Below are 12595 nucleotides of genomic sequence, written 5' to 3' on the forward strand. Positions count from 1 at the left end.
TATTTTCCTGGGTCCGTCGTCGTGGTAGTTTTGCAAAAAAGCCATTCTATTTACCCGAAATCAACCTGCAGTACGTCTTTAAGTGTTCCAAACAGGAAAACATTTCGTTTTTGCATAAAAGCCCCAGTAGTTTCCGGTATTCAACGCGCAGTCCTGTGTAAGTGTATTACGGAAAAAAAAAATATGTTGTGCTGAAACAAATATGCTCTTGCTGAGATTTGAACCCACGATATGCCCTCTAAAATCTAGCGTGGTGAACCACTAGGCCAGCTCATTGTTTCTGATAAAAATACAGTTGTCGGATCTACTTATATGGGTATCGAACTACCATACACCAATACGTTCCTATAAAAAGAAGAGAGCACCCGTATATATTCAGTCCCACCTCGCCCCCTTCCACAAAATTCGACCAATTTAAATACATATGCGAGTTGAACTCGATAAACCAACTCAAGAATCAATAAGAAATGCCTTTGAGAAGGAGAGACACGGGATTGGTGGTGATTCATGTGGTGGTGGAATGAATGATAAGAAGTGGCCAACATATAAGGAAAGGAACAAAGAAGGAATCTACTACCCCTATAAAAAAAAAAGAGGGCGGAGAACCAAACAATCTGCACCGTACAAAGGATTAAATCCTACGTTCCATATAGCCCTGATGTTTTACCACCAACCATGTTTAGCCCCACGTAATTACCCATGCTGCCATCGATACCACACATACACGTTCAAATGTCGTAACACAACCAGCCACGCAATCAGGCCACTAACCCTCCCGACCTCTCGAAAAAAAACCTGCGCACAACTCCACGCCCGCACGACCTTTCGCTCGCTTCTCCTCCTCCTCCTAACCGACGCCCGCGCCGATCCTCCGCCGCCCACCGTGCCGGCCGCCGGTCCTCCTCTGCTGCCCCAAGAACGCCGCCGGCTGCCGGTCTGCCACCGCTGCCCCAAGAACGACGCCGCCTAGACTGCATGGCCCTGGCCATGGGGGATGCCGCCGTCGCCTGGCCTCATGGCTGCAGGTCCCATGGCTGTTAGATCTAGGCCACACATGAGAGTCACCTTGGCAGACTGGCGACCGCGTGGTGCCGAGGCGGGAAGGAGGCACAGGGAAGCACGTCACCGCATCATGGTGCACAAACGGCCTGCAAGGTGAGTGCCCAGGACGTACTAGCCAGTGCTGTCACCGGGGACATGTACGCACGTGCAAACCACCGTTACCTCAGGTCCATCCATTGCTTGTGTGGTTTTGAGTAAGTATGAAGTTCCGTCTCTTTCCATAGATACGAACACATGCTTCGATCTATTTTCAGGATATTTTATTTGGCGTTCGTGGTTAATTCAGGGGGGACTCTGTTTATCAGGTTAATATACAGAAACATCAAATGCAACAAAATTTCTTCTCTAATTCTGTAGGATATCAAGGCTTAATAGATCATGTATTGTTGTCGCAACTTTTGAAACCATCGTATCTTTTTGGTCTATCTACCAACATCATGGAACTGGCCCCATAGATGTATACCTATATTGTGCAGAAATTTGTCTCAGTACTGAGATAGTAAGATGTAAATCTAGCTAACTTATCTAGCTTCCAAATGTCGTTGCACTGTTTAGTACTTTTGGTTAACTTAACCTTTTTGGTTGCAATGTGATCTCTGTTAATCACATTATGTACGCATAAGATTACTTCCGATTTCGACCAATCCTCTAATGGCCACTGGTTAGTTCCAGTATGTATAATGGCAAATATAGAAGTGTGCTTTACAAAACTTTGGCACCATATGAATCATGGTACATGCACACATGTTTGTCTTAGCATTGCAGAGATGGTGAAGCCCGGCAAAATGGTCGTTCCTAGATATATAGAAGTGTGCCTTACCAAACTTTAGGCACCATATGAATCATGGTACATCCAAGTACATGCTTGTCTTGGCACTGCAGAGATGGTGAAGCTCAACAAAATGGTTGTTCCAAGATGTCTCGATGATAGCTGCAAGAAATTGGCAAGCAACTTTATGAGTTCAAAAATCCCTTGAGGTACCATTGAACTGTTGTTCTTGAGCTAATACTTTGTCCCATGTCAATTTTTTGATTTTTAACTCTTATCTGATTTTGGGACTTAGGGAGTATTCATTTAAATTCTTGTACAACATTTTTTTCATGGAGCTTACCTTTGAGATTTCCATTGGACATTTTTATTATAACACCTGGTTCAAGCATATTTTGTGGAGTTCTCATTGCTTTTATGTTTTCCTAGGAAACTTAATTTATTAATTTCGATTCAACAAATATGTGATGAGTTGTTGCTTGATAGCAGCTACATGGCTATCAAATAAAAAAAGAAGCATGTATTTACAAGGCACAATGTAATACAATTGGGCATTTTGAAGTGGCTTCGATCTCCGCAAGTGCATGTTGATTGTTGTGCTTGGGTAAGGTATGTCTTTGATGCCTAGCTCCGGTAATTTAGTGTTTTTTTGTCTAATTTGAGTTTGTGGGTTGGTAATTCCAAAATTTGGCATTTCCGTTTACCTGATTATCTACTGGAAAGTGTCGTCTATTGATACGTCTCCGTCGTATCTATAATTTTTTATTGTTCCATGCCAATATTCTACAACTTTCATATACTTTTGGCAACTTTTTATACTATTTTTGGGACTAACATATTGATCCAGTGCCCAGTGCCAGATCATGTCTGTTGCATGTTTTTGGTTTCGCAGAATATCCATATCAAACGGAGTCCAAACGGGATAAAAACGGACGGAGATACTTTTTAGAATATTTGGAAAATTCCGAAAGAAAAATCCACACGAGACGGTGCCCGAGGTGGTCACGAGGCAGGGGGCGCGCCTGCCCCCCCCCCCCCTCCGGGCGCTCCCCTACCCTCGTGAGCCACCCGTAAGGCGGTTGACGCTCTTCTTTTGCCGCAAGAAAGCTAATTTTCGGGGGGGAAATCACGGCGAAGGTTTTAGGCCAATCGTAGTTACGGATCTCCATATATACACGAAACGGTGAAACAGAGCCAGGGGAGAATGCAGAAACAGAGAGAGACAGAGAGACAGATCCAATCTCGGAGGGGCTCTCGCCCCTCCCACGCCATGGAGGCCAAGGACCAGAGGGGAAACCCTTCTCCCACCTAGGGAGGAGGTCAAGGAAGAAGAAGAAGGGGGGGCCTCTCCCCCTTGCTTCCGGTGGCGCCGGAGTGCCACCGGGGGCCATCATCACCGTCATCTTCACCAACAACTTCACCGCCTTCACCACCAACTCTTCCCCCCTCTATGCAGCGGTGTAACCTCTCTCTTACCCGCTGTAATCTCTACTTAAACATGATGCTCAACGCTATATATTATTTCCCTGTGATGTATGGCTATCCTATGATGTTTAAGTAGATCCGTTTTGTCCTAATGGCTATTTGATGATCAAGATTGGTTTGAGTTGCATGTTTTATTATTGGTTTTGTCCTATGGTGCTCTCCGTGTCGTGCAAGCATGAGGGATCCCTGCTGTAGGGTTTGCAATATGTTCATGATTTGCTTATGGTGGGTGGCGTGAGTGACAGAAGCACAGACCCGAGTAAGTAGGTTGTTTGCGTATGGGATAAAGGGGACTTGATGCTTTAATGCTATGGTTGGGTTTTACCTTAATGAATCTTTAGTAGTTGCGGATGCTTGCTAGAGTTCCAATCATAAGTGCATATGATCCAAGTAGAGAAAGTATGTTAGCTTATGCCTTTCCCTCATATAAAATTGTAATAATGATTACCGGTCTAGTTATCGGTTGCCTAGGGACAAATAACTTTCTCATAACAACAAACTCTCTACTAAACCTAACTTAGTTGTGTCTTTATCTAAACAGCCCCTACTTTTTATTCACTTGCTCTTTATTATCTTGCAAACCTATCAAACAACACCTACAAAGTACTTCTAGTTTCATACTTGTTCTAGGTAAAGCGAACGTCAAGCGTGCGTAGAGTTGTATCGGTGGTCAATAGAACTTGAGGGATTATTTGTTCTGCCTTTAGCTCCTCGTTGGGTTCGACACTCTTACTTATCGAAAACTGTTGCTATCCCCTATACTTGTGGGTTATCATCTATTAACACCATACTGATTCTCCTATTTTAGTGCTGATAAGGTATAAATTTTAGGCATTCGCACTCCGCTTGTTACTATTCTCCTGGAGGATCCACATCAACTGCAGTTCTTCCATTGGGCAAACAACCTCATGTATGCAAAGACAGGTTTCTTCCGCTCGACTACATCTCATGTTGTATATTTCCTCTGTTCATTTCCAGATCCTAATGAATAGGATGTAAATATGTTTAAATTCAAAAATAATGTTCTGCCTACTGTTTGGGTTAGTAAAAAATGTAACTAATTTAGCGGATGGTGTTATTTGATGCCATATTATTGGATTTTTCCTCTGGTGTTATGGATAATCTGATCTATAATTTGTATGATCTATAACCATCAATTCAGTAGATGATTCATTTATATTATTTCAAAGGTTTGGCAATGAAGAGCATGTTTTACTCATTTTTTCTAAGAGGGGTTAAAGTTATGAACATGATTCACTGAAAATTGGCATAAGAACGTCATGAATTTGTAAATATAGGATTTTTACTTTCTAGGTCTATTTCTCTATGGTCATGCTTCTTAATTCAATTTTACCTTCTGTGGTTCAAACCAGACAAGAGTGTTATCCTTTGTGTTTAGCATGCCTTCTTTTCTGGTAATTTTTATAGATATATCTGAATTTTAGTTGAGTAAACAAATATGACTAAAAAAACTCAAACATGAAGCAAAAGCTTTGCCGTTTTGATTAAGCTTAACATTGTCCAGTTAATCATAGAATACGAAGCAAAAACCGAAACCAATGGGCAAATCCCACTTCAGACCACTGTAAACACATAGGGCCATGTGTCGAATGCCACAACAAATGCCAACCACACAAACACACACTGGCTGGGAAACTTGCTACGTCGAACAAGCCGGTCTTCCATCAATACTGGAAAGAAGTCACGAGGCACTCTCACGTGGCGACGAAGAGACAAGCATTCCACATGCCTGCAATAGTTGCAACCCACACAATACCACTACTCCAACACACCTTGTGCACTCAACTGCTATCGCTTCTTGGGTCGTCCTGACTTGCCATTGCAGAGACGTGCGTTGCACGTGCAAGCTTACTAGTGCGTTTTAAAGAGAATTTATGCCGGCATTATTGTATTAGTATAAACATAGCTTGTAAGATAAGATAGAACACATGCTCTTCTGAATAGAGCAGCATCACCATCGATCCGTGTTCCGATTTGCCACCATGGAGTGACCTGGAATTCGGACGGTTGGAAGTTTTTGGAGAAACCGAGTTGATGGAGAACCAGGGAATTGGGGGTCAGCTGGAGATAGTTCACTTAAGTTTTGATGAGGGTCCTAAAACTAGAGGCTAACAAAAGCTATATGTTGCCCCATTTTATGGTTTTATATGTATTCATCAGGTGTTTATCTTAAAGAATCATGGACATACGATGCACCAGGTGTCCCTGCCATTGAGCTAATGGGTATGTGAATTTTATCTCCCGTTGCAATGCATAGGAAATTTTCCTACTCCGTGGGTTTATCGTCGCAATACGCTTTCGTCCAATCGTAATACGCTTTTCTGATTCGTATAGAAAAAATCCCTATCACACCAGAAAAAATATAATAGCTAAAGTGATTCGAACACGCGACCTTGAGATCAGGTCCAACAGGCCACGCCAACCGAGCTTGGTTACCTTGTGGCATAAAATAGGTTGCTTCGTCTATAAATCCCATCTCGCCCGCTTATAGCAAATTCCACTATGGGCCGGCCCATCAACGCTGCACAACTCCAACATTATAAAAAATCAAACCTCGTGCCCCTTACGTAAAATTATTCTGATTTATACATGTTTTTGAGATCCCTGGTATCAAGGAGCCATCTTAATAATTACTATGCAAAGAGGAATGAATTAACGCAAAGAAATAAGAAAGATGTACAACATATAAGGAAAGGAACAAGGAAGGAACTACCCCTATAAAAGGAATCTACTACCGTACAGAGGGTTAAATCCTACGTTCCATATAGCCCTGATGTTTTACCACCAACCGTGTTTAGCCCCATGTAATTACCCACGCTGCCATCGGTACCACACATACACGTTCAAATGTCGTAACACAACCAGCCACGCAATCAGGCCACTGATCCTCCCGACCTCTCGAAAAAAAACCTGCGCACAACTCCACGCCCGCACGACCTTTCGCTCGCTTCTCCTCCTCCTAACTGACGCCCGCGCCGATCCTCTGCCGCCCACCGTGCCGGTCGCCGGTCCTCCTCTGCTGCCCCAAGAACGCCGCCGGCCGCCGGTCTGCCACCGCTGCCCCAAGAACGACGCTGCCTAGACCGCATGGCCCTGGCCATGGGGGATGCCGCCGCCGCCTGGCCTCATGGCTGCAGGTCCCATGGTTGTTAGATCTAGGCCACACATGAGAGTCACCTTGGCAGACTGGCGACCGCGTGGTGCCGAGGCGGGAAGGAGGCATAGGGCAGCACGTCACCGCATCATGGTGCACAAACGGCCTGCAAGGTGAGTGCCCAAGACATACTAGCCAGTGCTGTCACCGGGGACATGTACGCACGCGCAAACCACCGTTACCTCAGGTCCATCCATTCATTGTGTGGTTTTGAGTAAGTATGAAATTCCGTCTCTTTCCATAGATACGAACACATGCTTCGATCTATTTTCAGGATATTTTATTCGGCGTTCGTGGTTAATTCAAGGAGGACTCTGTTTATCAGGTTAATATACAGAAACATCAAATGCAACAAAATTTCTTCTCTAATTCTGTAGGATATCAAGGCTTAATAGATCATGTGTTGCTATCGCAAATTTTGAAACCATCGTATCTTTTTGGTCTATCTACCAACGTCATGGAACTGGCCCCATAGATGTATACCTATATTGTTCAGAAATTTGTCTCAGTACTGAGATAGTAAGATGTAAATCTAGCTAACTTATCTATCTTCCAAGTGCCGTTGCACTGTTTAGTACTTTTGTTAACTTAACCTTTTTGGTTGCAATGTGATCTCTGTTAATCACATTATGTACGCATAAGATTACTTCCGATTTCGACCAATCCTCTAATGGCCACTGGTTAGTTCCAGTATATATAATGGCAAATATAGAAGTGTGCTTTACAAAACTTTGGCACCATATGAATCATGGTACATGCACACATGTTTGTCTTGGCATCGCAGAGATGGTGAAGCCCGGCAAAATGGTTGTTCCTAGATATATAGAAGTGTGCCTTACCAAACTTTAGGCACCATATGAATCATGGTACATCCAAGTACATGCTTGTCTTGGCATTGCAGAGATGGTGAAGCTCAACAAAATGGTTGTTCCAAGATGTCTCGATGATAGCTGCAAGAAATTGGCAAGCAACTTTATGAGTTCAAAAATCCCTTGAGGTACCATTGAACTGTTGTTCTTGAGCTAATACTTTGTCCCATGTCAATTTTTTGATTTTTAACTCTTATTTGATTTTGGGACTTAGGGAGTATTCATTTAAATTCTTGTACAACATTTTTTGTCATGGAGCTTACCTTTGAGATTTCCATTGGACATTTTTATTATAACACCTGGTTCAAGCATATTTTGTGGAGTTCTCATTGCTTTTATGTTTTCCTAGGAAACTTAATTTATTAATTTCGATTCAACAAATATGTGATGAGTTGTTGCTTGATAGTAGCTACATGGCTATCAAATAAAAAAAGAAGCATGTATTTACAAGGCACAATGTAATACAATTGGGCATTTTGAAGTGGCTTCGATCTCCGCAAGTGCATGTTGATTGTTGTGCTTGGGTAAAGTATGTCTTTGATGCCTAGCTCCGGTAATTTAGTGTTTTTTTGTCTAATTCGAGTTTGTGGGTTGGTGATTCCAAAATTTGGCACCTCCCTTTTCCTGATTATCTACTGGAAAGTGTCGTCTATTAACACCATACTGATTCTCCTGTTTTAGTGCTGATAAGGTATAAATTTTAGGCATTCGCACTCCGCTTGTTACTATTCTCCTGGAGGATCCACATCAACTGCAGTTCTTCCATTGGGCAAACAACCTCAGGTATGCAAAGACAGGTTTCTTCCGCTCGACTACATCTCATGTTGTATATTTCCTCAGTTCATTTCCAGATCCTAATGAATGGGATGTAAATATGTTTAAATTCAGAAATAATGTTCTGCCTACTGTTTGGGTTAGTAAAAAATGTAACTAATTTAGCGGATGGTGTTATTTGATGCCATATTATTGGATTTTTCCTCTGGTGTTATGGATAATCTGATTTATAATTTGTATGATGTATAACCATCAGTTCAGTAGATGATTCATTTACATTAGTTCAAAGGTTTGGCAATGAAGAGCCTGTTTTACTTAATTTTTCTAAGAGGGGTTAAAGTTATGAACATGATTCATTGAAAATTGGCATAAGAACATCATGAATTTGTAAATATAGGATTTTTACTTTCTAGGTCTATTTCTCTATGGTCATGCTTCTTAATTCGATTTTACCTTCTATGGTTCAAACTAGACAAGAGTGTTATCCTTTGTTTAGCATGCCTTCTTTTCTGGTAATTTTTATAGATATATCTGAATTTTAGTTGAGTAAACAAGTACGACTAAAAATAAACTCAAACATGAAGCAAAAGCTTTGCCGTTTTGATTAAGCTTAACAATGTCCAGTTAATCATAGAATACGAAGCAAAAACCGAAACCAATGGGCAAATCCCACTTCAGAACACCGTAAACACATAGGGCCATGTGTCGAATGCCACAACAAATGCCAACCACACAAACACACACTGGCTAGGAAACTTGCTACGTCGAACAAGCCGGTCTTCCATCAATACTGGAAAGAAGTCACGAGGCACTCTCACGTGGCGACGAAGAGACAAGCATTCCACATGCCTGCAATAGTTGCAACCCACACAATACCACTACTCCAACACACCTTGTGCACTCAACTGCTATCGCTTCTTGGGTCGTCCTGACTTGCCATTGCAGAGACGTGCGTTGCACGTGCAAGCTTACTAGTGCGTTTTAAAGAGAATTTATGCCGGCATTATTGTATTAGTATAAACATAGCTTGTAAGATAAGATAGAACACATGCTCTTCTGAATAGAGCAGCATCACCATCGATCCGTGCTCCGATTTGCCACCATGGAGTGACCTGGAATTTGGTCGGTTGGAAATTTTTGGAGAAACCGAGTTGATGGAGAACCAGGGAATTGGGGGTCAGCTGGAGACGGTTCACTTAAGTTTTGATGAGGGTCCTAAAACTAGAGGCTAACGAAAACTATATGTTGCCCCATTTTATGGTTTTATATATATTCATCAAGTGTTTATCTTAAAGAATCATGGCCATACGATGCACCAGGTGTCCCTGCCATTGAGCTGATGGGTATGTGAATTTTATCTCCCGTTGCAATGCACATGAAATTTTCCTACTCCTTGGGTTCATCGTCACAATACGCTTTCGCCCAATCGTAATACGCTTTTCCGATTCGTATAGACAAAATCCCTATCACACTAGAAAAAATATAATAGCTCAAGTGATTCGATGTCACATCCCTAGCTTTACCTTGGCCTTGGAATAGCTTGGTTGTTGCATCATGTTTAAATTCAAATGAAATTTGAATTGGGGAATTTTCAAAGCCTCAGAATCCTTTTAAAAATGATCAAGATAAAATTGCTTCAAATAAGTCCAAGAAAATGTTCTTGTTATCGTCTGGAAATATTGGCAAGAGGTAAAATCCAAACCAATATTTTTGGTGTCTCAGAAATATTTATTTTGGGCATTTGAATTAAATCAATAACTATTTGATTTTGATTTATATCTACTATTAAATAAATATAGGTCCAATAATTTTGAAATATTTTATGGAGCTTTGGTTTAATTATTTTAGCTTCTAAAAATATTTCCAGAAGCAACAAAATTGAATTGGTTTCAAAACCAAATTCAAAACAAACCTGCAAAACAGAAAACAGAACAGAATTAGAAAAAAATAGAGAGAGGAAAAACCCACCTGGCTTACCTGCAGCCCACCTGGCCTGGCAGCTGGCCAACCCACCTAGCCGTCCCAGCCCACTTACCTCCTCGCTCGTTGTCTTCCTCCTGCCAGTAGGCAGGAGCGAACACGCGCGCGCACCCGCGGAGCCCTCCACCTCCTGCTTCGCGCTGGAGGCCGCTCCTTCGTCCTAATCCATGTTTGGAGACGCGCGAGGCCGTCCTCTCACTTTCCCCTCACTCTCTGCTCTCTCCCTCGCCCTCTAGCCCCCTTCCTTGAGATCACCCGAGAGCGCTCCGTCGTCGCCGTGCTTCACCTGCGCAACCACCGCCTCCCCCTCGCCCTCTCTTCGTGTCCGAGAGCTCCGCCACGTTGGCTTCTACCCCTCTGTCAAGCCACGCGTCACCGGACGCCCTGCTGCCTCGCCATCGACCTATCTTCTCCGCGCCCGGCAGCCGGATCGCCTTCGCCGGCACGTCGCCATCTGGTCTCCCCCGAGCCCACTGAGACGCGTTCTGCAACCGTAGTGAGCTCACGGACCGACTCCCCCTCCTCTCCTGCTCGCGTTTTTGCTCTAGCTCCGTTCCCCACCTCCGTCGAAGCTCGCCGCCGCCATGGCCGACGAGCTCCATGCTCCTGAGCTCGTCCGCTCGCCCGAGCATGACCAGCGTGCTCGCCGCACTCCTGTGAACCTGCAGCACCCACGGGTTCGCCCTGTCGTGCCCTGTAGCGCCATTTCTGCCTTTGCCCGAGCTCCGGCAGCCCCGCAGCCACCACCCGATGCGCCTCGTCGCGCTGTAGCCTTAGAGCCCAACCCCGCCTCCTCTCGTCGTCGGAGTCGCCGGGACGAGCGACGCCGCTGCGTCTGTGTGTCACTGGCGGCTAACCGCCGACGTGGTCGGCTTAATTAGTGCCTAACCACACTGCTAAGTACCAACCACAGTCGCTGACATGCGGGCCCCACTGCCTAACTAACTAGCTAACAAAATAGTTAAGTTTAAATCTTAACACAGTGGCCCCACGCGTCGGCGTTGACCTTGCTGACGTGGCCGTTAACCGGACCCACCTGTCTGTGACACTAAGTGTCTCAGGGTCACTGACCAGTGGGTCCCACTGGTCAGGTTTGACCTGGACCGTGCCCTGTTGACCTGCTGACGTCATGATGATGTCAGGCTAACGCAATAATCCTTTTCTGGAATTTAAATAAATCTTAAATGATTTGTTAATTCCAGAAAATGCCCAAAACTTCTAAAAATCATAGAAAATTATCTATAACCCCAAATGAAATAATTTATATATGAAAAATTATCAGAAAAATTCAAGGAATCCATCTGTACCATTTTCATGCATGTTTGAGCAAGTTAAACTCACTGTTTAGGATGAAACATGGTTAGGGCAAATTTTCATAATAGATTTGGAGTTGGAATTTGATATAGTTTTGAATTCCACTTCAATTAAAATGACTTTCTGTTGCATTAGCCCAAATCGCAGCATATTGCCATGTTATCATCATGCATCATGTTTTTGCATTGCATTGATTGTGCTCTCCCTCTCTGTTGCCGGTATTCGTCCCCTCTCGATAGACGTGCATCCGACGATGAGTTCGATGACACCGATGAAGAGCTATAAGCCTATAATATCTTCAGAAGTGTCAGGCAAGCAAAACCCCCTTGTTCATTCCGATACAATCCTACTCTCTCGCTCCTGCTCTCTTTTACTGCATTAGGACAACAACGTTACAACTGTTACATGCTGCGGTAGCTGAACCCCTTTCCTCTGTATGACCTGTCATTGCCACAGTAAATAGATGAAACCCACTAGCATGAGTGTTGTTTGAGCCCTGATGTGCCTACTCATTCATGTTTGTTTGTCATGCCTGCTACTGCTTAGAGTTGAGTCAGGTCTGATTCATCGGGGATGAATTGGAATGTGGTGAACATGTCCTACTGTTGAGAGCTAAGTGTGTGAACACGATTTTATAAAGGTAGTGGTGAGAGGCCATGTAGGAGTACATGGTGGGTTGTCTCATTGCAGTCGTCCTCAGGAACTGAGTTCTGTGTTTGTGATCCATGAACAACTACTACCACGCATTGGAATGCTTAAGTGCCCCTCTCGACTTATTAATCAACCTGATCTTTGTCCAGGAGTTGCTGTTTGTAGGTAGTGCTAGTAGTCTACCAAGTGGCACCCGGTACAGGTGGGCTTGGGACAGACTAGGCACAGTGGCACGGTGTACCAAGTGGCACCCGGATGGTGGGCTTGGGAACCCTGCTCACATCGTTTGGGGCCGTGAGCGACACCCCGGCCGGATCTCCTTGCGGATGGAACCCGAATAGGCGGTAGACTTGGACTAGAGACTTGTTGGTTAGTCAGGTCCTGGCCGACTCCCTCGCCGGGCTTCCGCTTGAAGGTTGCCGAGATACACGATGTGTACATGATGGTAAGTGGCGAGAGCGTGTGTGAAGAAGTACACCCCTGCAGGGTTATCATTATCTATTCGAATAGCCGGAT

At 43.9% G+C, this 12595-nt stretch overlaps 2 long non-coding RNA genes across 4 annotated transcripts; both read left to right on the top strand.

Moving 5' to 3' along the window:
- The first annotated feature begins 559 nt into the window (after positions 1-559).
- On the top strand, positions 560-4241 carry LOC119288856. Its single transcript, XR_005141311.1, has 3 exons — positions 560-2040; positions 2321-2440; positions 4148-4241. It is a non-coding gene; the product is annotated as an uncharacterized LOC119288856 (long non-coding RNA).
- A 1806-nt stretch (positions 4242-6047) lies between these two features.
- Positions 6048-8348, top strand: LOC119285695. Of its 3 annotated transcripts, none has more exons than XR_005139690.1 (3): positions 6048-7488; positions 7710-7889; positions 8065-8348. It is a non-coding gene; the product is annotated as an uncharacterized LOC119285695 (long non-coding RNA). The 3 variants fall into 3 exon arrangements; XR_005139691.1 differs by having other exon boundaries at positions 7770-7889; XR_005139689.1 differs by lacking the exon at positions 7710-7889 and having other exon boundaries at positions 6050-7488.
- The last annotated feature ends 4247 nt before the right edge of the window (positions 8349-12595 follow it).

This window comes from Triticum dicoccoides, chromosome 4A (assembly GCF_002162155.2).
Source record: "Triticum dicoccoides isolate Atlit2015 ecotype Zavitan chromosome 4A, WEW_v2.0, whole genome shotgun sequence".
Taxonomy (NCBI): Eukaryota; Viridiplantae; Streptophyta; class Magnoliopsida; order Poales; family Poaceae; genus Triticum; species Triticum dicoccoides.